The sequence below is a fragment of the Acomys minous genome (genome assembly GCF_964271855.1).
Source record: "Acomys minous genome assembly, chromosome: 5".
Classification (NCBI taxonomy): Eukaryota; Metazoa; Chordata; class Mammalia; order Rodentia; family Muridae; genus Acomys; species Acomys minous.
Window position 1 is genome coordinate 3,545,402 of NC_140494.1, and position 25,859 is coordinate 3,571,260.

At 42.0% G+C, this 25,859-nt stretch overlaps 1 protein-coding gene across 5 annotated transcripts in view; it reads right to left on the bottom strand.

The window, feature by feature from the left end:
• Nucleotides 1–25,859, bottom strand: part of ADARB2 (adenosine deaminase RNA specific B2 (inactive)) — a 542,249-nt gene that overhangs the window by 250,731 nt on the left and 265,659 nt on the right. The gene's annotated exons all lie outside the window — the stretch shown is intronic.

Consider the following 25,859-nt stretch of genomic DNA (forward strand, 5'->3'; position numbering starts at 1 on the left):
CCTGTGCCTCGTGGGGACGGGCATCTCCTTCATGCACTCCCTGTGCCTCGTGGGGACGGGCATCTCCTTCATGCACTCCCTGTGCCTCGTGGGGACGGGCATCTCCTCGTTCCTTACTCCCACTCTTGTTCCATTCTCACCCCTCCTTCCTGTTGGAATTGGGGGGGGGATGTTATGGTGTCAGGGTTGTAAACTAGAACCCCAGCAGAACGTAACTTCTGGACTATTGATGTTCATCATTGACATACTTTCAGTGGGATGAGGCAATCCATCAGGTTTTAGTTCCTGTAGCCATGTTGCATACTTATCCATGAATCTGACTTATATTACTTATGAACTGAGTACAATCAGTCATGGAGAGATAGCCTGAAATTCAAACTGAACTTGACCATTTATTAGTGAAATGACAATAGGCTAGCCATTCATTATCCTAAACCTTATGGTATTAATTACAGATAAAATTCTGTATCTAATATTTTTCTCCAGTGCTTTGTTGACATTTACTTTGGGGGTACCATATTTAAAATGTGTAAACCCTAGATTCAGAGATTGCTTGCTGAAGCAACTTACAAAGACTTTACCATTTTGTTGATCAGTTTCAGTGCCATTATGTTGAATGACATTAGATATTAATTTAATTTTCAATCTGAGTTTTGGTTTTCCATAATCCAATCTATTTGTAGCCCATCTTAGCTGTGGTTCTTTCTTTCTTTCTTTCTTTCTTTCTTTCTTTCTTTCTTTCTTTCCTTCCTTCCTTCCTTCCTTCCTTCCTTCCTTCCTTCCTTCCTTCCTACAGTATTTAAGATAGATATGAATTCAGGTTTAACCGTAAAATTTTCTCTATGCATTTTTTTATTGTTGAATAGATATTAATGGGAGACCAAGAAACCAGGCTGTTTTAAACAGAGCGATGCAGTCCTTGGGGAACTATGAATTACAAGGATTCAAGCAACTTTTTCAGTGTTTCTCATGCTTCAGTTGAGACACTGAAAAACTTGATAAAGCTCATGCACACACCTCACACCAGCCTTTGCCAGGCCTGGAGGGAGAAGAGCCTGCAAACCGCAGAGGTGTCTTGTGATTACACTTTCTTTACAGGTTCAATGGCAAGCCAGCTTTCCACTCACTTGGTGGCGTCAGCTGAATCAATTTCAAAGTACAACTGTCAGGTAGACCAGATGTCAGCTTTTGCATTTGTGCAGTAAATTCCTAGTTTCATTTGTTATTGGGCGGTTAGTGATTCCTGCCTCTAGTTTCATTTTATTACCCAGCTAAAGAAGTATATGATACATTATTTTCAAGGGAAAAAGAAGAGAGAAAGAATAATTCCAGCAAATTATTTTTCTTCAATAAGCTAAGTTGTCTGGAAAAATTGTATTCTTTGAAGGCAATATTTCTGTCTGATCTTTCAATTTTTCCTTCACTTGCATTGCTTTTGACATATTCTTTCCAGCACCAAAATGAAAGGAGTATTTGTGTGGCCAATCTTTCACAATAAAGAGGCAACTTTTCAGAGAAAAGTTATTGCATAAATTTCAATGCTTTTGTATGGTTCTTATTTCGGGTGGGGGACCCTTTAAATTAAAGCATAGTAATGTCTGGCATCATTCTCCTAACTCCTTACACAGTTATCTAAACAAACCCTATATTTAATCCATTCTAGATCCTAGATATTACTTTTTACTCACATAAAAATCATTCAGGAAGTGAAGCCAATCACTTTTACTTATTTTCATGTTATATTATTATATATTTTTTTTTAATTTTGAGACAATCTATCAACTTCCTAGTAAGTAAATGGTATGAATGCTCAACATAATAATATTAATTAATATTGACAAACCACTCAATAATTTCCAGGTTGAAACAATGAAGGCAATGAATTTTAATTGTACAAGATCTGGATTATTCAGATTTTTAATGGAATAGCATATTATTACTTTGATTTCACCTCCTCTCAATTTTCTTGGAAATATTACAGAAGAGTTAGGTGTTCTCTTCTGGTTAAGTATAATTTCCTAATATCTTGTCAAATTTCATTCACGTTATATCTCGCCTATGACCCCACTTCTACACATCACTCTGGGGCCTCACTTGCTGGTTTCAGTTAGTCTAAAATTTCTCTGTGTTAGTATATGTTAATGTTTCATATTTTGGATATTAAACTCACACTACAGGCATGGCTGAGGGAGCTATGGAGGTTTTCAAATTGAACCATAAACAGAAACTAGGAAATCAAATGTTTTCATATGACTGCTTCTCTGCTGGTTCAAATAATGGTGGCTGCTCCAAGCTCTCCTACATACCACTGACAATAATTATTTTATAATAAGCAAAGACTAGCAACTATCCTCTTAAAAACAAAGCAGTAACTACTTATGAAATTAAACATTAGTAAGAACTTGGTCAGATAAGATGTTTCATACATAAAATTTCAAAGAACAGAGAAAAATTTAAATTAATTTTTTTGTTTTATGCAAAACTTTAGGACCACACAGAGAAGTCTAACCTAGGAAAGAATAGGAGCATAAAGTGGGCAAAAGTTATAGCCGTAAACCATGTGGCCAACAACAAAGCAACAAAGCAAAGCAACATCAAGAAAGATGTAAAAATGTGATCAATAGGTCAATTGGAAAAGTTAGGCAGTCCAACAACTGAGATGCATGTCAGCAGTGAATTATGTTTTCTTGGAGACCTAGGTATAAAATAGGAGGGAAAATATGGAGGCTAAAAATTACCACTATGGCAGGAAGAGACAAGTGCTATTCCCTAGCTATCCGTACATCCGTTACATGGATGTACTCCTGAGGGAGTCACATAGTACATGTAAGACGCAGTGGAGGAGGTTATGGTTGGGATGTAAGGTGAGTAAATGAAAATGCAAAAAAGAATGTAAGAAGTATAAAACAGGCTCATGTTAATAGAGGCCTTATTCTTTGGTAGAGGAAATTAAATGTTACCAGTAGCAGACGAGAACACACACTCAGTGGTATTAATGTACACTGTGTGCTTGGGAGAAAAGGCAGGATGAGCGGTGACTGTCGCCTTTGGGGGAGACAGAAGGATGAACAGTGGCTGTTGACTTTGGGGGAGACGGAAGGATGAACAGTGGCTGTCGACTTTGGGGGAGACGGAAGGATGAACAGTGACTGTCGCCTTTGGGGGAGACAGAAGGATGAGCAGTGGCTGTTGACTTTGGGGGAGACGGAAGGATGAACAGTGGCTGTCGACTTTGGGGGAGACGGAAAGATGAGCAGTGACTGTCGACTTTGGGGGAGACGGAAGGATGAACAGTGGCTGTCGACTTTGGGGGAGACGGAAGGATGAACAGTGACTGTCGACTTTGGGGAGACGGAAGGATGAGCAGTGACTGTCGACTTTGGGGGAGACGGAAGGGTGAACAGTGACTGTCGACTTTGGGGGAGACAGAAGGATGAACAGTGACTGTCGACTTTGGGGGAGACGGAAGGGTGAACAGTGGCTGTCGACTTTGGGGGAGACGGAAGGATGAACAGTGACTGTCGACTTTGGGGGAGACGGAAGGATGAACAGTGACTGTCGACTTTGGGGGAGACGGAAGGATGAACAGTGACTGTCGACTTTGGGGGAGACGGAAGGATGAACAGTGGCTGTCGACTTTGGGGGAGACGGAAGGATGAACAGTGGCTGTCGACTTTGGGGGAGACGGAAGGATGAACAGTGACTGTCGACTTTGGGGGAGACGGAAGGATGAACAGTGACTGTCGACTTTGGGGGAGACGGAAGGATGAGCAGTGACTGTCGACTTTGGGGGAGACGGAAGGATGAATAGTGGCTGTCGACTTTGGGGGAGACGGAAGGATGAACAGGGGCTGTCGACTTTGGGGGAGACGGAAGGGTGAACAGGGACTGTCGACTTTGGGGGAGACGGAAGGATGAACAGGGGCTGTCGACTTTGGGGGAGACGGAAGGGTGAACAGGGGCTGTCGACTTTGGGGGAGACGGAAGGGTGAACAGGGACTGTCGACTTTGGGGGAGACGGAAGGGTGAACAGTGACTGTCGACTTTGGGGGAGACGGAAGGATGAACAGTGACTGTCGACTTTGGGGGAGACGGAAGGATGAACAGTGACTGTCGACTTTGGGGAGACGGAAGGATGAGCAGTGGCTGTCGACTTTGGGGAGACGGAAGGATGAGCAGTGGCTGTCGACTTTGGGGGAGACGGAAGGATGAGCAGTGACTGTCGACTTTGGGGGAGACGGAAGGATGAACAGTGACTGTCGACTTTGGGGGAGACGGAAGGGTGAACAGTGACTGTCGACTTTGGGGGAGACGGAAGGGTGAACAGTGGCTGTCGACTTTGGGGGAGACGGAAGGGTGAACAGTGACTGTCGACTTTGGGGGAGACGGAAGGGTGAACAGTGACTGTCGACTTTGGGGGAGACGGAAGGGTGAACAGTGACTGTCGACTTTGGGGAGACGGAAGGATGAACAGTGACTGTCGACTTTGGGGGAGACGGAAGGGTGAACAGTGACTGTTGACTTTGGGGGAGACGGAAGGGTGAACAGTGACTGTCGACTTTGGGGGAGACGGAAGGGTGAACAGTGACTGTCGACTTTGGGGGAGACGGAAGGATGAACAATGACTGTCGACTTTGGGGGAGACGGAAGGATGAACAGGGACTGTCGACTTTGGGGGAGACGGAAGGGTGAACAGTGACTGTCGACTTTGGGGGAGACGGAAGGGTGAACAGTGACTGTTGGCTTTTGGGAGACGGAAGGATGAACAGTGACTGTCGACTTTGGGGGAGACGGAAGGATGAACAGTGACTGTCGACTTTGGGGGAGACGGAAGGGTGAACAGTGACTGTTGACTTTGGGGGAGACGGAAGGATGAGCAGTGACTGTCGACTTTGGGGGAGACGGAAGGGTGAACAGTGACTGTCGACTTTGGGGGAGACGGAAGGGTGAACAGTGACTGTCGACTTTGGGGGAGACGGAAGGGCGAACAGTGACTGTCGACTTTGGGGGAGACGGAAGGGTGAACAGTGACTGTTGACTTTGGGGGAGACGGAAGGGTGAACAGTGACTGTCGACTTTGGGGGAGACGGAAGGGTGAACAGTGACTGTCGACTTTGGGGGAGACGGAAGGGTGAACAGTGACTGTCGACTTTGGGGGAGACGGAAGGGCGAACAGTGACTGTCGACTTTGGGGGAGACGGAAGGGTGAACAGTGACTGTCGACTTTGGGGAGACGGAAGGATGAGCAGTGACTGTCGACTTTGGGGGAGACGGAAGGATGAACAGGGACTGTCGACTTTGGGGGAGACGGAAGGATGAACAGTGACTGTCGACTTTGGGGGAGATGGAAGGGTGAACAGTGACTGTCGACTTTGGGGGAGACGGAAGGATGAACAGTGGCTGTTGACTTTGGGGGAGATGGAAGGATGAGCAGTGACTGTCGACTTTGGGGGAGACGGAAGGGTGAACAGTGGCTGTCGACTTTGGGGGAGACGGAAGGATGAGCAGTGACTGTCGACTTTGGGGGAGACGGAAGGGTGAACAGTGGCTGTCGACTTTGGGGGAGACGGAAGGATGAGCAGTGACTGTCGACTTTGGGGGAGACGGAAGGATGAACAGTGACTGTCGACTTTGGGGGAGACGGAAGGCTTCTGCAAAAACAATCTGATTAGCTTGCTAAAAGGAAGTTTAAGTGTAAGAAATAAGGTTGGCTCCACAGAAATGAGAGTTAAGATACATAATTGAGAAAACTCTAGAGTGAATCATTCAATATTTTAGATAAAGGATAAAATTAGTGAAAAGTTTATTCACCCTGTTTTAGGGTTTGGGCATTACAGTTCAAAACTGAATACTTCTCTTCACATGGAGCCTGCTCTCCCTCTAGTAAGGTTCTAACTTGTAATGGATTTATTCCACATTTTCTCCAAGGCTGGTCTAAATGGGAATTTAGTTTAAATTGGAATTCAGCACAGTAGAAGTGTGACTGGAATGAAGTGATGATGGACAAAGGTGAAAATCACTAAAGCAATGCATTGTGTTTTCCTAGACCAAGACAGGAAGCTGAAAACCAGGAGACTGTGCAGTTCTACACCCAGGCACCGCCGTCTGCGAAAGTCCCTTTGCGCCTCAGTGGCTCTGCTCCCACAACGAAAGCTTGCGGTTAGTATTTACTACTGCCTCAGATGATTATGATGAGGGCAGGCAAAAGTATTGTCAACTATCCAAAGGGTACCTAATTACATGGAGAGTAGTAGTAGGAAGAAAAACAATGGTCCATCTTTACCTGGCACCTACCGTGAAACAGCTACTTTTCTAAGGATCCTATATGTGCAGTTTGCTTGATTCTTAAAAAAACATTAATATTACTTTTTAAAAAAATCATATGTCTGTGTATGTACCTACTTGTAGTCACATGAAGATGGAGAAGTAAGTGAATGTGGAGACCAGAAGAGGGCACTGAACTGTATCACAGAGTGCTGGGTTCTTTCTGTCACGGGTGCTGGAAACTGGACTCAGGTCCTCTGCGAGAGCACTTCATGCCTCTTGCTTCCTTCTTACAAATGTATGACATTTCTGTTTGTTCTGCTTTTCAAGTGGGCAGAAGGGGATTTTCGTATTAAACGGCACGATATGGTTATATAACCGTAGTGGGCCATTGGCCTAGAAAGCCTGTAGGGAAGGGATGGCATGGTGGCAGGGGCACTGGGCCTGGGGTTCATGCACCTTTTTCTCTCAGCTGAGGTCCATGCTCTTTAGGAAATCTTCCTGGAACTCCCTAAGTCTGTGCTTATACTTTAAAAACGATAGCTAGTGTAGTCCACATTTTTTTTTTTTTTTGGTGCGGATGAAAGCTTTAGTATGTGTGAATCTACTACTGTGATTCATTCATGGTGGATTTAAAAAATGCTGTTTTTTTAATATGTATTTATTCAAATGTTTTTCTTTTTCCTCCTTTGAAAGTACTTGGGAGAGATGACCGTCTCAGAACATTTCAACCTATGTGATTTTCAAATGTTGTGTTTCATTCTTCTTAATTTAATTACAGCACTTGATTTCTCAAAGTTCATGACTTCATTAGGGAAATATTTGAAAATTCATTGTTTAATCACATAATTGTAAAACATGAATGAAACTTCTTAGTTAATTACGGACAGTGGCTAAGAGTTTAATTATAATTTTATATGCCAGATTTACCCAAAGTATTTTAGTGTAGGTGATTAAATCAGGGGCTTTTGGATGAGCAGGTCAGTAAGACGCTACTTTGAGCAACGTATGGATGAAGTTAGACAGTACAGAAGGAATCGTTTCCTCGTAGCTCTAGAGCAGAGTGTTCGTGGCTCTGCAAGTGTTTGATATTATTTTGAGAAAACAATTTGGCTGCTTTGGGTTTTAAGTATTCTTACTCTCTAAAATGGAATCCTAATAACTGTTTTCAAAAGATGAAAGGATCAAATGAACTTAGCACTTAGGTATGAGAAAGGAAGATGGCTGCCAGTATAATTCTAACAGGGATAAGCAAAAATCAACTAAGAATATGTAAGTCCAGCTACATAGTCATTTAGTTTTTGAGTGAAAGGGATTATATGTGAGATCACTTATTACAGTTTTTGATTCATGGTGGGTTTGGCAATTTGTTTTCTTATATATTTGTTCAAAATTTTCTTTATTCGTTTATACTCTTCAAAATACTGGCTCATGCTCAGGAAGGTAGTACATTATAATTTTGATGGAAATATTGATTCTTAGTTAAATTATGGGGAAATATATCAATATATAAACATGTAATTGAATTCCTATTTCCCAGAAAATGAAAAAAAATTTAGGTATTGATTGTCTTGGTGGGTTTCAGTTTATGCAATTTATGCAATCAAATATTCTGTTTCATTTCTTGTTCTTCTTGTTCTTGTTGTTGTTGTTGTTGTTGTTGTTGTTGTTGTTGTTGTTGTTCTTCTTCTTCTTCTTCTTCTTCTTCTTCTTCTTCTTCTTCTTCTTCTTCTTCTTCTTCTTGTTTTTTCAAGGCAGGGTTTCTCTGTGTAGCCTTGGTTGTTGTGGACTCACTTTGTAGGCCAGACTGGCCTTGAACTCACAGATCCATCTGCCTCTGCCTCCTCAGTGCTGGGATTAAAAGGGTAAACCAAGACTGCCAGGGCCATTCTTAATTTAATTGTGATTTGAAGAAAAGGAGAACATTTCAAATATATAAACTAAACTTGGTGTCTTTTCAAGTGGCAAGGTGAAATGACAGTCATATTCTCTACAGTGTTTGATGTGCAGATACCGATACTGCAAAGCGTGTTCAAAAGCTTGTATGAAAATATTTATCAGGAAGTCAAGGAGGATCAGACGTGGGTCTGGTATGCTCTCTCTCCATTTATGAAGTGATGGTGGCTTTGACATAAGGTGTGGAAGTTTTGATTTTACAGAGTTTTGGTGTCTAGAGGAGCATGCTTTCCTAAGTGGTTGGCAAAAAAAGAAATCTTAAGCCTCTCCTTGCTGTGAAGCTTCCAGTTCCCCTGGAAGCCAAAAGAACAAAGACACTTGGGAGACAACGACATGATGTGCTCCACACCTCCACAGGGAGTGCTGTGAGGATCTGCTACGTGCCAATACCCAGCCGTCTCTATGAATTGCATACGAATCTGGAAATGACTTCAGGAAACCAAGGATAGAGCAACATGATTTCCTGTCTATGCCCAAGTCAAGGATGGTGCTCCCATCAGCCACTGGAATACATCCAGCGCATCTACCTTTGTAGCCAAGACTTACAGCTTAAACACACAGAGAGGAAAGACATTACATTAATATTAGAAGCTACATGAGAAGGGCTTGTCCATGTTCCCTGTTGATGAAGACCTCATGAAAAGTTTCCTCAGGAAACACCTGAGAGGGGCAAGACAAAACAGAAGGCCACTGAATCTAAAGCTTTGAGGGTGGCATAAACATGGCAGTTGTGAAATGGATTTGTGAACAACAGGCAGAAAAAAAAAACCCAGGAACTGAAGTTCTGAGTGATTCTAATGTTATGCTGCATAATCTTCGGAACTTAAAATTAATTTCTATAGTAAAAAAGATAAAAAAGTAGATAAAAGACTGGACAAGCCAGGCATGGTGGCATATGCCTTTAATCCCAGGACTTGAGAGGTAGAGGCAGGTGGATCTGTGAGTTCGAGGCCAGTGTGGTCTGCAGAGCTAGTTTTAGGACAGCCAGGGCTGCTACACAGAGAAACCTTGGCTCAACAAACAAACAAACAAACAAGAATGAACAGGGAAACAGATTGAAAATATAAGATAAACAAATAAAAATGCATTATAATTTTGAGGGAAAATGCCAACTATTAAATAAATTCTAGAATACTATCAACATGGAAACGTGAAGTTGGATTTTTACTTCTAAGAAATAAAAAAACCAAGTCCATGTGGGTAGAAAGAGACAAAATAGTAAACAAACAAACAAACAAATAAATGTGATAAATCTGATTTTATTAAGAGTATAGATAGCTCTCCTCAAGAACTATGGCTATGGGGAATGTACCTCAATATAGTAAAAGTTACATATGGGAAACGCACAGCTATCATTACACCAAGTAAGGAGGAACTTAAAAGTATCTCTTCTAAAGTCTGCAATGAAACAACAGCGCTTGCTCTCTTAATTCTCAGTAAATACGGTGCTTGAAATCTTGGCTAGAAAAGCAAGCGAAGAGAAGATAAGGTCTATGGATAGGAAAAGGAGAAGACAGGTTACCCAAACCTGCAGATGATGTGATCTTCTACATAAGAGACCCAAGCACCTCATCAGAAAACTCAGATCTGATTGATTTTTAAAGCAAAGCAGCAGGATACAAAGTCATTTTACCAAACCCCGTAGCTCTTCTATATGCCAGTAAAAAACTTGCTAAGAAATAAGTTAAGAAAAATATTTTATTTGCATTAGCTTAAAAAATAATAAAATAGCTAGAAACAAACCTACCTGAGAATATGAAAGACCTTTGCAAGGAAAAATTTAAGTCTTCCGAGAGAGAAATTGAAGACTAAGAGATGGAAAGACCTACTAAGCTCATGAACTGACAAAATTAATATTATGAAAATGGATATATTACTCTCAGTAGTTATTGATTTAACAAAGATCCCATTAAAATTCCAATGGCATTTATTATAAACCTAGAAAAGGTAATCCTAAATTTTATTTGGGAGAATCTATGACTAGTCAAAACAAATAAGCAGAAAAACAAAAGATGGGAGGGTATCTCAATATTTGGTCTCAAGTTATACTATAGACAAGAACAGTGTGGCACTGGCACCAAGACAGACAGATCAAAGAACATCCTAGAATAGAGGACCCAGAAATAAATCCACATGATGACCGTCCTAACCTGTGATCGAGCTGTCAAAAACCAACATTGGAAAAACAGGCAACCTTTCAACCAACGGTGCTAGAACAACTGGGCATCACGTTTACAATAATGAAATTAGATCCATATTTTTCACTCTGAATAAAACTCAACTCAAAATAGATTAGAAACTTTAACTAATAAAACACCGGAACTGCTATAGGAAAACACAGGGGAAATACTTGTATACTTGGGATTGAAGAAAAGGTTACAGAAAAGGATTCTTGAGCAGAACACACACACACACACACACACACACACACACACACACACACACACACTCACTCACAACCCCCCCCCCCCCAAGAACTGATATATTGGATTGCATAAAACTACATAGCTCCTGTATGGCAAAAGAAACAATCACCTGAGTGAAGAGATAGCCTGGAGAAAACTGTTGGCAACTACACATCAGACAGGGGTGGGTTAATATACAGAATATATAAAGAACTGTAAAAGTTAAACACCAGCCCCCTGACTGGCCTGGATATACGCAATGCTATGGCCTTTGAATGAAACGTGCATATTTGAATATGTGTAGCCAATTATTACCTTGGCGGATCTTAGGAGATCTAAAGAAAGAAGAACCCGTAAAATGAAGGAATGCTTCAGAGGGTTGAGAAGAGTTGGGTGGCAAAATAAAGGCTGTACATAAGTGTATCTACCCTCTGTGAGGATCCAGGAGCATGGAGGCTGGGTGATGAGGCAGAATGCCATGGCAGAGGGAAGCATCTTCATCTTCTTGGAAGGCAGATTCGTTCGGAACATTTGGAAAGGGCATTCAAAGCATTTTGCCTATTGCAGAACTTCAAACCTTACTTTAATAAGAAACTCAATGTGGATATACCATAAAATAAAACACCCACATGGATATTTAAGAGTTAATGTTTGCCAGAAAAACACACATGGCATGTGCTCATTTATAATTGGTTATTAGCCACACAATACAGGACAACCACACTATAATATATAGACCGAAAGAAGCTAAATAACAAGGAGGACTCTAGGGAGAATGCTTAATTCTCATTTGGAAGGGCAAATAGAATAGAAATCAGGAGTGGTTGAAGAGAACGAACAGGACTGGAGCCTACCATAGAGGTCCTCTGAAAGACGCCACCCAGCAGGGGATCCAAGAAGATGCTGAGACTCACAGCCAAACTTCTGGGTGGAGCACAGGGAGTCTTATGGAAGAGTTGGAGAATAGAGGGGCCCGGAGGGGACAGAGCTCCACAAGGAGACCCTGAGCCAAACATCTGGGTTTGGTGTGAGAGGAGGGGCAGGTGCTACAGATGTACTAACCAAGGAGCATGCATGGTGAGGACCTAGAAGCTCTACGTAGATCTAGTGGATAGGCAGCACAGCTTCCTTGTGGGCCACTGCTGATACGGACTCTGGTGCCCACTTGTTGATCACTTCTCCCTGGGTGCCGGCCTTGCCAGGCCACAAAAGAAGAGGATACAGACAGTCCAGATGAGACTGAGGTCAGATTATAGGGGAGGAGGTCTTTGCCTTTCTGAGGACTAGGGGAGGGGTGGGCAGTGGGATGAGGGAGGGAGGTGGGATGGGAGGTGGCAAGGGCGGGGGCTACAATTGGGATGTAAAGTGAACAAATTAAGAAACTATATGTAAAATAACTAAAAAACAATTAAATATTAAATTATTTACCCAGATGCATGAGCATGCTTAGGAATGTGTCCCTCCTACATGTAAATGTTGTATTTCCTATATGAATATAAATAACTTTCCCAATAAAAGCTCCTTTCCTTCTTTGGCTCAGAGCACAACACTGATTTGAAAAAAAAAAAAAGAGAGAGTTAATGTCTGTGTTGCTGTGAGCAAAATATCTGACAGAATCTACTAAATGTGAGAGAGGCTTATTTTGGCTCATGTTTCAGAGAAATTTCAAGACCTCCTGGTGGCAAAGCAGGGCAGCAAGAGAGACTCGCATCAGTGGGAGTGATGTAGCAAAGGTTGGTCACATGGCACAGGCCAGGAAGTAGAGGAAGCAGAACATAACCAAGGGCAAGCCTTCAAAGACCCACCCTAGTGACCTACCTTCAAAGACCCACCCCTAGTGACCTACCTTAAAGACTCACCCTAGTGACCTACCTTAAAGACTCACCCTAGTGACCTACCTTAAAGACTCACCCTAGTGACCTACCTTAAAGACTCACCCTAGTGACCTACCTTAAAGACTCACCCTAGTGACCTACCTTCAAAGACTCATCTAGTGACCTACCTTAAAGACCCACCCCTAGTGACCTACCTTAAAGATCCACCCCTAGTGACCTACCTTAAAGACTCACCCTAGTGACCTACCTTAAAGACTCACCCTAGTGACCTACCTTCAAAGACTCACCCTAGTGACCTACCTTAAAGACCCACTCCTAGTGACCTACTTTCTTCATCCAGGCTTCACTCCTTGAAGGCTCCACAGCCTTGAGAATAATGTATCAAGATGGGGACCAAGAACAAGGCGGAGATAGCTCAGATCCAAACTGTAACAATGAGATGTCAAAGAAACAATGTATTTGCCGTTGGTTGATTCAGGCCTCTCTCTGTGCAAAGAAGAGTTTGAGTTTACTGCCTCGCATGTCAGAGTCTTTTGATGGTCAGTATCAGTGAACTGTGGGCCCCAAGTAGTGTGTGAGCATGATGTCTCAAAGTATCTTAGCTCCCAGGAACACCTTTCATATAGACAGAAATGGAAGAGCTGTCACACGATGCATCACACAGTAGATCACATTTACTTGAAATGTGTCTCCACATATCAAACTGGCCCAATCCATCCTGAATGACTTCTTTCAAATTGAAAATCAGAAAACTATACTAATTTTATGTACTCAGGTATCTGAGTGCCCAATTATCAACCATAGTTTTATTATTATTATTATTATTATTATTATTATTATTATTATTATTATTATTATTACTACTACTACTACTACTACTACTACTACTACTACTACTACTACTACTACTACTACTTTGCATGAGGATAGAAACCTGATAATAGAAACTGAACCTTGGGACTCAGCTTAGTATTTGACTTTTAAAAACCATTTTCCTATCTAAAGAACACACACAGCATCCTTGAAGCTCTGAAAATTAAGAAAAAATAATTGAATCTGCCAAATGACCTTAAATATGACAAGACATAGTGCAGGATCTGTTTGTTCTTATTAGTTAGACTTCCTATCCAGGTGAACTTTATGCCACACTGGGCTCAGCATGCACCATTATTAGCCTCATGGGGAAGCTTTATGCTTCATTTAAAAAGCAAAAAGAGACCAGACAGAAAAACAATACAAAAACAAATAGGAAAAGGAAGGTGGTGTGCCCATTTCACAAATAAACTGCATGAGACACCTTAGTTCACTTACCTGGGCTCGGGGGAAGAATAGGAAAATAACTCATAAAGAAGAATATTTGCAGAGTGCTAAGAGAAAGATGGGCTCATAATCCATGGAAATGGGTTCTGGGAGATGGATGTGCGCATTTGCCAGCGCCTCACTGCCAACCCCTTAGAAGTTCCTCCCTCATCTTACCAACAGCCTGAACCTCCTTTAGCCATCATCCTTTGCTGGTCTCTAAATCAGCTCCCAGATTCTTTCCGATAAGTAAGATTGTCCTTATGCCTATGTGCCATAGCATAGACACAGTCTGGTCTCTCACATATACTGGAGAATTCATCCCAGGCTTCAGAAACAGATGAGGCCATGTGCACTTCCATAGCTGGTATTCAAGGATGTATTGTTTTGACTATTTATAACCCTGAGTCTTTCTTTGTTTTCTGGATAAGAGAAATTGTATTCCACATGATGTGTCCTCATTTTTCTTTATAATTCTTTCTGTATGTTATGCATCAGGGGTAATTAGCTGCACACACACACACACACAAACACACACACACAAACACACACACACACACACACACACACACACACACGTCACTTTCCATTCTAATACTATAACTTACTCGTTGCTTCTTTTGCCCACCATCCGTTCACTTCTGATTTTTCATTCTTTCAGCCCAGGTCTCCTGCAAACACTAATCTATATATCAATCTATATTATTCAGGTCCCTTCCTCTACTGAGCTCATGCAGGGTCCATTTGATCCTAAAGTGAGGAATTCCTTAAAATGTCTCATGCTCATTGATCCTTCCTGTTTCCCGCTTCCTCCCGCAGACTTCTCCTGTGACCTCCGCTGATTGTTGCTGAACTTCCATGGTCTCTTAGACTAGCAGACCAAGGAGCTTCTCAGGCAAAGGATTTGTACAAAAGAAATCAGAGCCCCATACGAAGGGAAATCCCATGGGGAAAGGCTAACGATGCCCACATAAAACTTCATGTAACTCCCAGGGGGTCACGGCCTTATTATTAGGAACTAAAGGTTTTATATTATGTGAACGGAGGGGACTTCTTAGTGAGCTAGTCCTCAGCTTTGTGCAAAGTCATTCCCACAAGATTGAAATATAGTATCTCCAGGTCCAATTTAATCTCTATTAGGCACTCAATGGCTAAATTAAGAACTTTATGGATACCTAATTTAGATAAACCTTTAACTATTAACCTCCAATAATGCCATCATTTCAGTGAGTAGAAAAGAAAACATCTGGGTGAGTTCAATTAGCCAGGGGCGTGGATGTGGGGGTGGCTGCAGAGCCTGTGCATTCTAATTGTGTCTGGTTGACCTTGCTGGGAGATTTCAACCATGCAAGAGACGCCCCGTTGTCATGGCACCCCTAGAAGTGGACAGACTCTGCCTTTGTCTACAGAACTGTTGTGGGGCTCTCCATGTTGTCTGATCTGCAGATGAAGGGGGATTTTCAGTTGTTGTGACAGAGGGATTCCTTATGCATGGTCTGTATTCGGAGTAAGAGACTCATTTATTCTTGTTCTTTGGGATTTAGAACAAATCTTTTTTGGTCCATTATTGTTTTTTTTTCCAATGTAAAAGACTTCTATTATTTTTGAAGAAGATACTTGTTAGGGTGTTTGCCTATTTCCTTCCAGTGGCCTCTGTGACCTTGCTCCCTTAAGCAGCTCTGGCTGCATTTGTATGGTCTTGACCTGCGCACAAGCGCCCATGGGACAGGAGAGCTTCCTTTCTTTGCTCTCACTTCTCCCACGTTTGGAGGTTATTCAGTATCCGTGGCCTCACTTTGACCCCACACTGTGTCACATTCGTATCAGTCCACTTAGCTCATTACTCATTATATACCAGCCCCCATCTTTCAGGGGTTCTTCTCCTGGGCTCTTTCTGGTTCTTATCGTGTAGGTAGGATCACGAAGCCAAAGAAACAGGAATGGGCTGTTTTACGTTATTCTCCCTAGGAGAAAGCTCTGAGGTGGGAATGTGAAAGAAGGGAGTTCTATTCTGGAGGCATTGGAGGGAGGAGGGAAGGGCGTCACGGAGGAGACAGAGACTCACCCACGAGCATGGTTCCCAGGACTTTAGGAAGCCATGTAGAGTTTGGCTTGGAGTTGTTCTAACTCAGAGGCCAGGAATTTGAGTGGTTATTTGCCTCTTATTCTTCATCAGCTGAAGACAGCTGCCAGAGGTGGGAGATATCAGCCCTGACACCTTGAGCTTGTTACTCAACGATGTCCAAGTTTCAGCTACTCAAGGTGTTTGCACATGGAGGCTCCTGGGTGTTGGGCATGTTGTAAGTGTTGAGGAAACTGATAATGCCTGCTACCTGCTTCCATGAGGCTGCTTACAGGATCTCATGAAATCTATTTCTGCAGGGATGGAGAAGCAACTCACTAGGTAGGAGGAGCACACACTGTTTAAGCAGAGGACCCTGGCTTGGCTCCCAGCATCCACATCAGGTGGCTCACAACTGGTGATACCGCTAGTTCCGGGGAACCCAACACATTCTGGCTTCCATAGGCTCTTGCACACACATTGCATGAATAAATTCACATAGGCACACACTCACGCACATGCACGTGAATAAAAAAGTAATAACCAAATCTTTGAAAAATATTTATGCTCAAATAAAATTGAAAAGTGTTATCCTTGCATTTTGTCATGTCTCAACATCTTATTAATAATGGTTGTTTCCTTAGCCTGGGCCAGGAAGAAGTAAAAGAAGCTCAAGCTGGTCAACTATGAATTAGTATTTTCTAGAAATAGTGTTAGTTCATGAGAGATCAATTATTTGTTTTTCAGGTGATACTTAGGAATATTGTCTTAAAATCCTTGATGAAATAATAAACTAGCGATATAGGTGTTTCTCTTGATGCGAAGGGCAGTGGACTGTATATTAGTGGGCAGGGGAGAGGATACATCTGTAGAGGGAACACCCTGAAAGGAGGTGTGTGGAAAGGGCACATGATCACGTGTGAAGGGACATGGAAGGATGGAGAAAGGTTAAACTTACTGGAGAGGACACATGTTCATAAGGAAAGGAGCTGCCATGATGGACAAAGAGTAGGACATACAGCTGTTTGAAGAGGACACACTGCCCACTCAGGAGCCCTTGTTCTTTCACACATCAGAAAGATGAGAAAATTTTGGCATTTCGCTTATGCATATAGAGAAATCTTACTTGCATCTTTACTCTAAAAACGACTCTGGAATTTTTGTTTACATTGGTCACAGATGACATAGACTCTGAACTATTTAATAAATGCCAGTCGGAAAAGCACAAAATAATAGACTTTGAGTTACAGAAAGCAGGAGAGCTAGGGTCAAGGCCCAAGACACTGAACGCCTTCCCCTGGGTAGTGAGTGGACAGGTGCCTGTCCTAAAGGCAGCCCAGCCTTTATCGAAGGCATAAAGAATCTCTGCCACTGTCAAACAGCAAACTTTGCCTTAATTTATGCGGGCTAACATGTCATCAACAGTCGTACCTAACTGTGAACACTATGACCTACAATAATGGCTGGCCTGAAAAGATATGCCCATTGGTGCAATAGCATCATGAATCTTATGATGGGAATCAATAGCTTTCTGATTGGATTTAAGATTGCTCCACAGGAGAGAACACACACCTGGTATTTTAAACCCATGGCTGGGGAGAATTTATGCCCCAAGAGAGAGCGCAATACTGTTATTTTGCTAAATGGACATAGAATCAAAGTGCTTTCTAAGTGTTTAGCCTTATACCCATAGATTAGTGCAGTGACCACCTTTCATTAGAAACCCTTTTTACTGCAGTAGATAGTATTAACACAGAACTCAGAGTGTGGAGAGTAAAGCACTGTGGGGCTGCGAAGCCCTGCCTATATGACGTTTGTCTCACTCTCTTTCCCCCAACGCTCAGGAGAATCATGAAAGAAGGGGCAGGAATAGTGTAAGAGTCAGAGGCTGGAAGGACTGGGGAGAAACGGTGCCCTCTGGACATGACAGGGCCCTTGTATCATGAACTCGCAGTTCTGGTTGCTTACCCAAGATCAATATTCACATGTGAAAGAATCAAGTCTGACTTTTACCAAATGCTATGTGTAAAAGCTACTTGAAGATGGAAACAAACCCCCAATGTAAGCCTCAAAATAATACAGTCTTAGAAGAAAACATGACAAACCCTTCATGGCATTAAGTTTGAACGTGGTTTCTCAGATAGGACACCGAAAGCATGGAAAACAAAAAGAAAAAGCTGAGCCTCACCAAAATGAAAAGAAAATCATGGAAGAGACTTGTAAAGCATGCATTTGAAGAGATATTAGCATCAGCACCAGGTAAAGAATTCCTACAACTGACCACAAAAGAAACAACAAACAGCCAACAATAACAAAAACCAAAGTACAGTGGCTGGAGAGAGATTTCTGTGACGAGAGCACATGCTGCTCTGGAGGCTCCGAACTTGGTTCCCAGCACCCACTTCAGGTGGCTTACAACCACCTGTAACGCTAGCTCTAGGGGATCTGATTCCCTCTTCTGGTCTCTGTAGGGCACATTCATACACACACACACACACACACACACACACACACACACACACACACACACCACACTACACACACACACACACACACACACACACACACCACACTACACACACACACACACACACACACACACACACACACACACACCACAGACACACACGGACACACACATTAAAAATAAAACAAATGGTAAAAAAATGACAGGAAAAAAAAGGCATAGGCTCTAAGAGCAGTGTCCTTTTATCTTCTCAGCACAACACATGGTGAGGTCATGTCATTTGACTGTTGTGACATGGGACAAACCTCCAGAGACAGTCGTAAGTAAGCTTGATCATATGGTATGCTCAAGACTGGAGGACTGGAGTCAGATATCTTCCGAGGTTCCTCCTCCACCCCAGAAAGAGTTCATACATGCTCTCTACATAGTAAGGCTTTCACAGGTGCAGTGTAGGCTCTGCATGTTCCAGCAGCTCTAAGTCTTACATGCACATGTACAGAGTCAACAGATGGTGGTTAGTAAGGGCTGCAGGTGAGAAGAAAGAGCTATTAAAAAGGGAAAAAAAACCAAAACAGATGGTTCGTCGTTCTTTTGCCAGATGCAAACCAAGCACCACCTGGAAGAAATTTAATCCTTTGATATGTATTTAAAAATAGTTACCATCTGAATTTTAAATGTTAATTTATAATGATTACGGTGAAGACAATAATTAGGAAAGATAGTTTTATTAACTTAGGATGCTAGGTGATTCAAATGATGATAATGTTGAATTACTGGTGTATCTATAGATTAAGTAGCTAGGCCTAAGTAAGCAAAGTTTAAAAAAAACTTTTAAAAAGAAAACAGACACCACAGTTGAATTTTAATGTATAACTCAAAAAGAGACATTTGGACAGTTAAACTTCAAATAGTGCTGCATCTAAATGTGGGATATTTACCATTTCATTTTCCCAAATGTTCTATGTGATGTATACAATGTTTTATAGCATCAGAAAAGCTGTCCTGAGTATGTGTGAAAGTCATACCGCACACTCCACTCAACTGTGGAGAATGTCTTGTCCCTGTGCCTCATATTTGACCATGTCCCCTGGAGGGGGAGACCTAGTGGCACTCAGAGGAAAGATGGCAGGCTACCAAGAAGAGACTTGATACCCTATGAGCATATACAGGGGGAGGAGGTCCCCCTCAGTCACAGTCATAGGGGAGAGGAAAAAGGGAGGGAGGAATGGGAGGATACAAGGGAGGGGATAACCATTGAGATGTAATAAGAATAAATTAATCAAATCAAATAAAAAAACAAATGAAATTATTTTACCAGTAGGAGGCACTATTCAACATTTAACAAGTAGCTATGGTGTTTCTTGGCATGAAGATAAACAAGTGATAATCTCTGTTATTTACTTGTGCAAAAAGGAAGGGTATTTAAAATGAATGAACATATTTGTATCCCTTTAGGCTGAACATATTTTAGCTCAAATAGACTCACTCAAGAACGCCCAATACAGCAATACAGCAAATACAGTAGTGCTAGTATTTTCATTTCTCTAAGTAGATGTGTGTGTGTGTGTGTGTGTGTGTGTGTGTGTGTGTGTGTGTGTGTGTGTGTGTGTTTATCAGAGGGAAACTCAGGGATACTTAAACTGTGTCATGTGACAAAAATCTAAATACACACTTATTCAAAAGCTGGGATAAAAGGACAATGACATATAATCTGTATCATAGTGTATCACATAGTGGGTTTGTGATTGGTTGTCACTTGATTCTCTTAAATTTATACCAATAATGTATCCAATATCTTTTGTAGGAACTCATAGAAAATCCCACCAATATATGGAAGTTCAGCACTTTAAGGATCACTGCTCAGCTATCACTGTACTGATGTGTATATGTTTGGATATAGGGATTAAATGCAAAATGGAAATATAAAAAAAAAAGAAAAGCTGTCCTATGGGGATTGTTAGTTCTCCAGAATTTTATAACAATACTATTGCTAACTCCAAAGGAATTAATGCAGATTTCTTAGTAGATGTATTTTTCTAAATCATTCCAATGTAGACTTACTTTTTGTGCCAAGGAATTTATTGAAAGAAAGCATTTTTTTTTTCCTTTTGGTGAATGTCAACAATTACTTCCTTGTGGCCTAGCCCTCTCTCATCATAGTACAAATGTGTCTTATATGAATAGAAATAAAATGGTATAATAACAAGCAAATAATTCATCTTTCTTGAAAGTGTATCACCTGTAGGATTGCTCTACTTTACATACTGATCAATTCAGTCAAAAAGAGTGACTTAAGTCTTATCTGATATTCAGAACACACACACACACACACACACACACACACACACACACACACAATGTGGTTATAATTATTTGTATACTCTTTAAGCAAATCATATGAGATGAAATAAAGACATTCTTCCATGTATAACTAATTATTATTTCACGTCAACGGGACTTACACCCTTATCTAATTACCGCCAGCCCTGGCTAAAGAGAAAGCTTAGAAAAATTTTAGATCTTATCTATCAGTAAGAACAGGAGCCGGCATAATTTCTTGTCCTAGTGTTAAACAATACCGGGACCATGTTAACTTCACTTCCCTCTCCAGGAACTACGTGTACCTACAACAGGAGCCTGTGAGGCAGCCGAGTGGCTTACTTATCAACAGCAACCCCTGCTGCGAGGAGGACTCATCTCCAGACCACAGCTGTGCTGAGGAATCTGAAACACCATGAAGACTTCTACACCCCATCCAGTACTTTGCTTTTAAGGCCTGCCTTAATGTCGACCATCCCAGGCTCCAAACCCTATAAATAACCCCAGACTTCTCTATTTGAGACACGATAAGGCTCTACCAGGGGGATATTGCTCTCTCCCTGCTCAGAGAGCCTGGTAACCTTGACCGTCCAGCAGCAGACCATTTGATTGTCTTCCTGAGGGAGTTGACAGATGGCACTGTCAATCATCAAAATGAATTCAGAGTCTAGACAGGTTGGTAAGAAGGTCACCAGTGGTCCTTTCTTGCCTCCTCCCACACCTAAACATGTGTTTATTTAACCTTTTACTTGGGATGAAATGAAATATTGAGATTTCTTGACTGGCTGAGAAAGATCAATTCTTTTTATTGGGAAGAGATTATATTTCATCATCCCCTGGGGCAGATCTTCATACTAAACAACACGTTTGGCCCAAATAAAGCCAATGAGAACTACTACAAAACATATTTGGAAACTCATTTTCTAGGTAACTAAATAAAAAAAAAATATCAAAGACCGTGAGGGCTAATGAAATTGTGAGATGGGCAATACAGCAGGGACAGTGTGCCCTCATAAACCCAATCCTGGAAAGATTTGGGGTTAACTGACATGAGCAACCCTAGTCTCCAGCTGACGCTTCATCTCTTTTCTGTTTCTGCCCCTTTAAGGCTCCTTCCATCTGTGGAGCGGGAGACACCTCATTAACCCACACATATAAAAGGCATCTCACAGCCTCTTGGGTCTCTCTCTCTCTCTCTCTCTCTCTCTCTCTCTCTCTCTCTCTCTCTCTCTCCTCCAATGCATTTGTATTGACTCCTCTGCAAGGCTGTGTGGGAAGAGCAGCAGATGTGTACATTTAAATTTCCTGCAACTGCTCACACACAAAACAGGCACTTCATTTTTAAGTGTAAATAAAGTCCTACTAGAAAAATAAGCTTTTGGAATCCCAGACAAACTCATGGCTCACGCAACGCAGCGATCAGTTACCATGTATGAACTTAAGCTTCTTTGCTTTGTGTTGTTTCTTGTGAACAAGGAGTTAAAAAGCCATAAAGCCAGTCTCCCATTCAAGGCCTGATAGTGGCTCCTCCTTGCCCACTGTTCCTAAGGTAGGCTCTGCAGCACCGAGGTGGAGGACATCTTTAATGGATAAGCCTTCTCCCATTTCTGTTTTGATGAATCTTTACTATTTCTATCATGAAGCCTTCCGGTCCTAGGATCCTGCCTTTTTCACCAACCTTTCCGGTTTCTTGCATTGCTGTCTGTCACCGCAGGGGCATAGGCTTCCTGAGGTTCAGTAGCCATCTCCTATAGTTCTGTAAGGTTTGATTTCACTCCACGCTAGGGGCTGAATTGTGTGCCCTTCTGAAATGCATATGTTAAGTCCCTAATCCCAAGCACCACAGAATGTGATTGCACTTGGAAATAGGTTCTCCATAAGAGAGGACTAAATTAATATCCAGTCATCTGTGTATTTCCTAATCAAATCTGACAGGTCATTTTAGAAGAAAAGGACACCTGCAGGGACAGACAGTAAAGAATGTTCAAGACAGAAAATGCTGTGAAGTCATAGGGAAAGCCATGTGATCTATCGACCAAGGAGAGAAAGCCCAGGAATACTCAACTCTGACACTTTGATTACAGAATTCCAGTCTCCAGAAATGTGTGACACAAACATCTGTCCTTTAAGATACTTAACCTGATGTTTTGTTACAGCAGCCTTACTTAACTAATACTGCTCAGGGACATTTTTGTGAATGGAATCTACTCGGGTTTTGTCAGTTGCCCTTTCGTATGTGTGTGTGTGTGTGTGTGTGTGTGTGTGTGTGTGTGTGTGTGTGTAAAGATCAGAAGATACCTTCAGATAGATGCCTCTAGAGTCTCTCTTTGGCTCTATCTCACCAATTAGACTGTACTGTCTGGGCTGTCTGGTCATCAAGCCCCAGGAACCAGTCTGTTTCTGCCTCATCAGTGTTGGCAGGTGAATGCTGCTGTGTCTGACTCTCACATTAGTTCTGTGGGGCAAACTCAGGTGTTCATGCTTGTGTGATAAGCATTTTACTGGCTGAGGCATCTCCCAGCCCTTGGCTAGTTGGCCTCTTCCCTCCTTCCTTCCTTCCTTCCTTCCTTCCTTCCTTCCCTCCTTCCTTCCCTCCTTCCTTCCTTCCTTCCTTCCTTCCTTTCCTTCCTTCCTTCCTTCCTTCCTTCCTTCCCTCCTTCCTTCCCTCCTTCCTTCCTTCCTTCCTTCCTTTTGCCCTCCCTCCTTCCCCCATTTCTCCCTCCCCCTCTCTCTCAAATATGTATATATGACAGCATCATAGTCATTGTGATATTTTGGTAACAGCATGCCTCTTTAATTCATCCTGCTTACCTTTGAAGACTCCAAGGCCTTGCCTAGTCCGCTTTCCACTGGTGTGTTTTCAGAGGATTTTTTTCATGACATACTACCCAAGTTAGATCCTTGTGCTTGCTTAGTGTTTCTGGAAGCATGTTCATCTCAGTCTTACTGAACATTCCAATTTGTCTCCCACAAAGTGACAACCCAACGTTCCCAGTCCATCATCTCCATCCTTACTGCTTTCGTTGGTGAATGGATCCCGACTTCCTATTTTTTTTTTCTGCCTGGCCCTTACACTATTAGCCAATAACCTATTAGTTCTTAAACAACTAGGGCTGTACCTACCTAAAAGGATGCAACAGCGAAATGCCATCCAGCAGTGCACATAATTGTTCCCTAATGTACATTTAAAATTTGCCTTCAATTTGTTTAAAGTAGGATAGACCAAATATTCAATGGACCAAATATGGGGAAAAAAGCAATTTTGTTCACAATATGCTGACAGGTTTTTATGGTCATATTTAAATGCTAATTTAGACAGTGTATATTCTCTTGTTTTTATTTATCTTTACTAAGACGAGAGAAATGGGTAGTTTGACTCTATTGAATTAAGTTCTTTAAAATTTTGTGCCTGCTGCATACCCTGGCCGGGAATGTGAGGGAATAATTTCAGCCACAATTTTACAATTCAGACTTTGACAAAGAACTGTTACACCAATGACATCATGAAAAATGCCTTAAAACCAATTTATTTCTGTGTCATCGTTGCTCCTGGTCGAGTTAGCTCCTGTAGGTCATTTTCCATTTCGGATAACCTGTCCTATTGTCTTTACAAGTACACGTGTACTTGTCAAGCCTGCAGTCCTAATGTTTGGCTCAGAAAATATGGTCATTGTAATTATAGCTCTTCCCAGGGTCGAGGAAATGAGAGTCTAACTCATAATCCTTTTATCATCGAGGTGGATGATTTATTTCTTACCAAATGAGAATGGAGAAATTTCAAGGGCGATTTATCTAATTCTTTCTCCACATAGATTTTTTTAAGGAAACTTGCCCCAGTCAAAAACAGCTTATTTCCAAGAAAGGGTCTCTAAAGATAACAATTTCTTGTGCCTTTCCTGGCCCTTAATAGACCTTAAACGAACGTCTTGGTGAAGCAGCAAGGTGAGTTTGTGAACCTCCTCCACCATCCCAAACAGCACCAGAGATTATTTCCAAGTTGCTTTAATGAATATTTTGCTATCAGGTTTCTATTTTCCAAAGCCAAATGAATAAGATATGCTATCGCCTTCTCTGTCTGACCTTTTGTATCATAACTACTGTTCTCTTTGATTCTGCCTATGTGGGTGTCCACCCTGTCCCTCGACTAGGTGCCTTAAGACTGCCTTCACCCAAAGCCCATCCGTGTCTACCCTCTGGGCTCTGCTTGATCATCAGTTAGAGTTCTTATTCTTATTCAGTGTTTCCCACTGGTTCCTGGGAAATCTTTTGGTGAGTAGAGCCTTAAGGAGAGAAGTAATGGTGATGAAACACACTCTTTTATTTTCATTTGAACATAAAAAACACTACCCACAGGCTCATATGTATTTGAATACTTGTCCTCAGATGATGGCATTGCTTTTGGAGATTATGTGCCCTTTGGACATGGGGCCATAGAGATGTAGCTTTAGAGTTCAGTTCGAGGCCAGCTCAGTCACTATTATAGAGTTCCCTGCCGCCTGATCAGCTCAGGTGTAAGGAGCCACGCCATACTGGTCCTGTAGTCCTCACTATTCCAGATGTCCCAGTTGACATTTATCCCTCCCACAAACGACTATAACCATATGAAACACAAGCCCGGATCAATCCTTGCTACCTGTGTTGTTTCAGTCACATGGCCTGCCGCAGCAAGGAGAAAAGTGAATTATTTGTAACTGGATCTAGAGTGAAGGTATCAGGTTTATTCTTATTCCCTGATGACAGGGTCTTGACCAAAAAGAGTCACTCCAGGGTGAATAGAACAGTCTACAGGATGGGACAAGGTTTGCTGGCCTGAGAATTATCTAATGTATCTGTGTGTTTACAATGCAATTATGACTTAAATAACATATCTTTTAAATGAAAATAAAACCACAGCAGGCTCCTGAAGGCTTCTGAGCATTTCCATATCGTGCAGTTTAAACATACATTGGACTGATAGGCTTGTCCTGTCAGACGCTACCTCAGCTGGTTCCAGCAAACCTGTTGAGGCTGGATGAGGTGGGGTAGAGGCCAGTAAGCTGTGTGAAGATAGAGAGGTGGGCGTGAAGGTGGTGTTCACGAATCATGGATGTGATCACTCTACACCGTTGCTAAGTCGAGGGGTCACTGGTAGAAGAGGGGGCCCTGGAGATGAGACAGAGCTTCTGATGTCTGTGGATGCAGTGGCAGGCTCACATTTGTTTTCCTATCTGGCTGTCTGGGGCGTTGGCTGGATAGCTTTCCCTCAGCCCCCC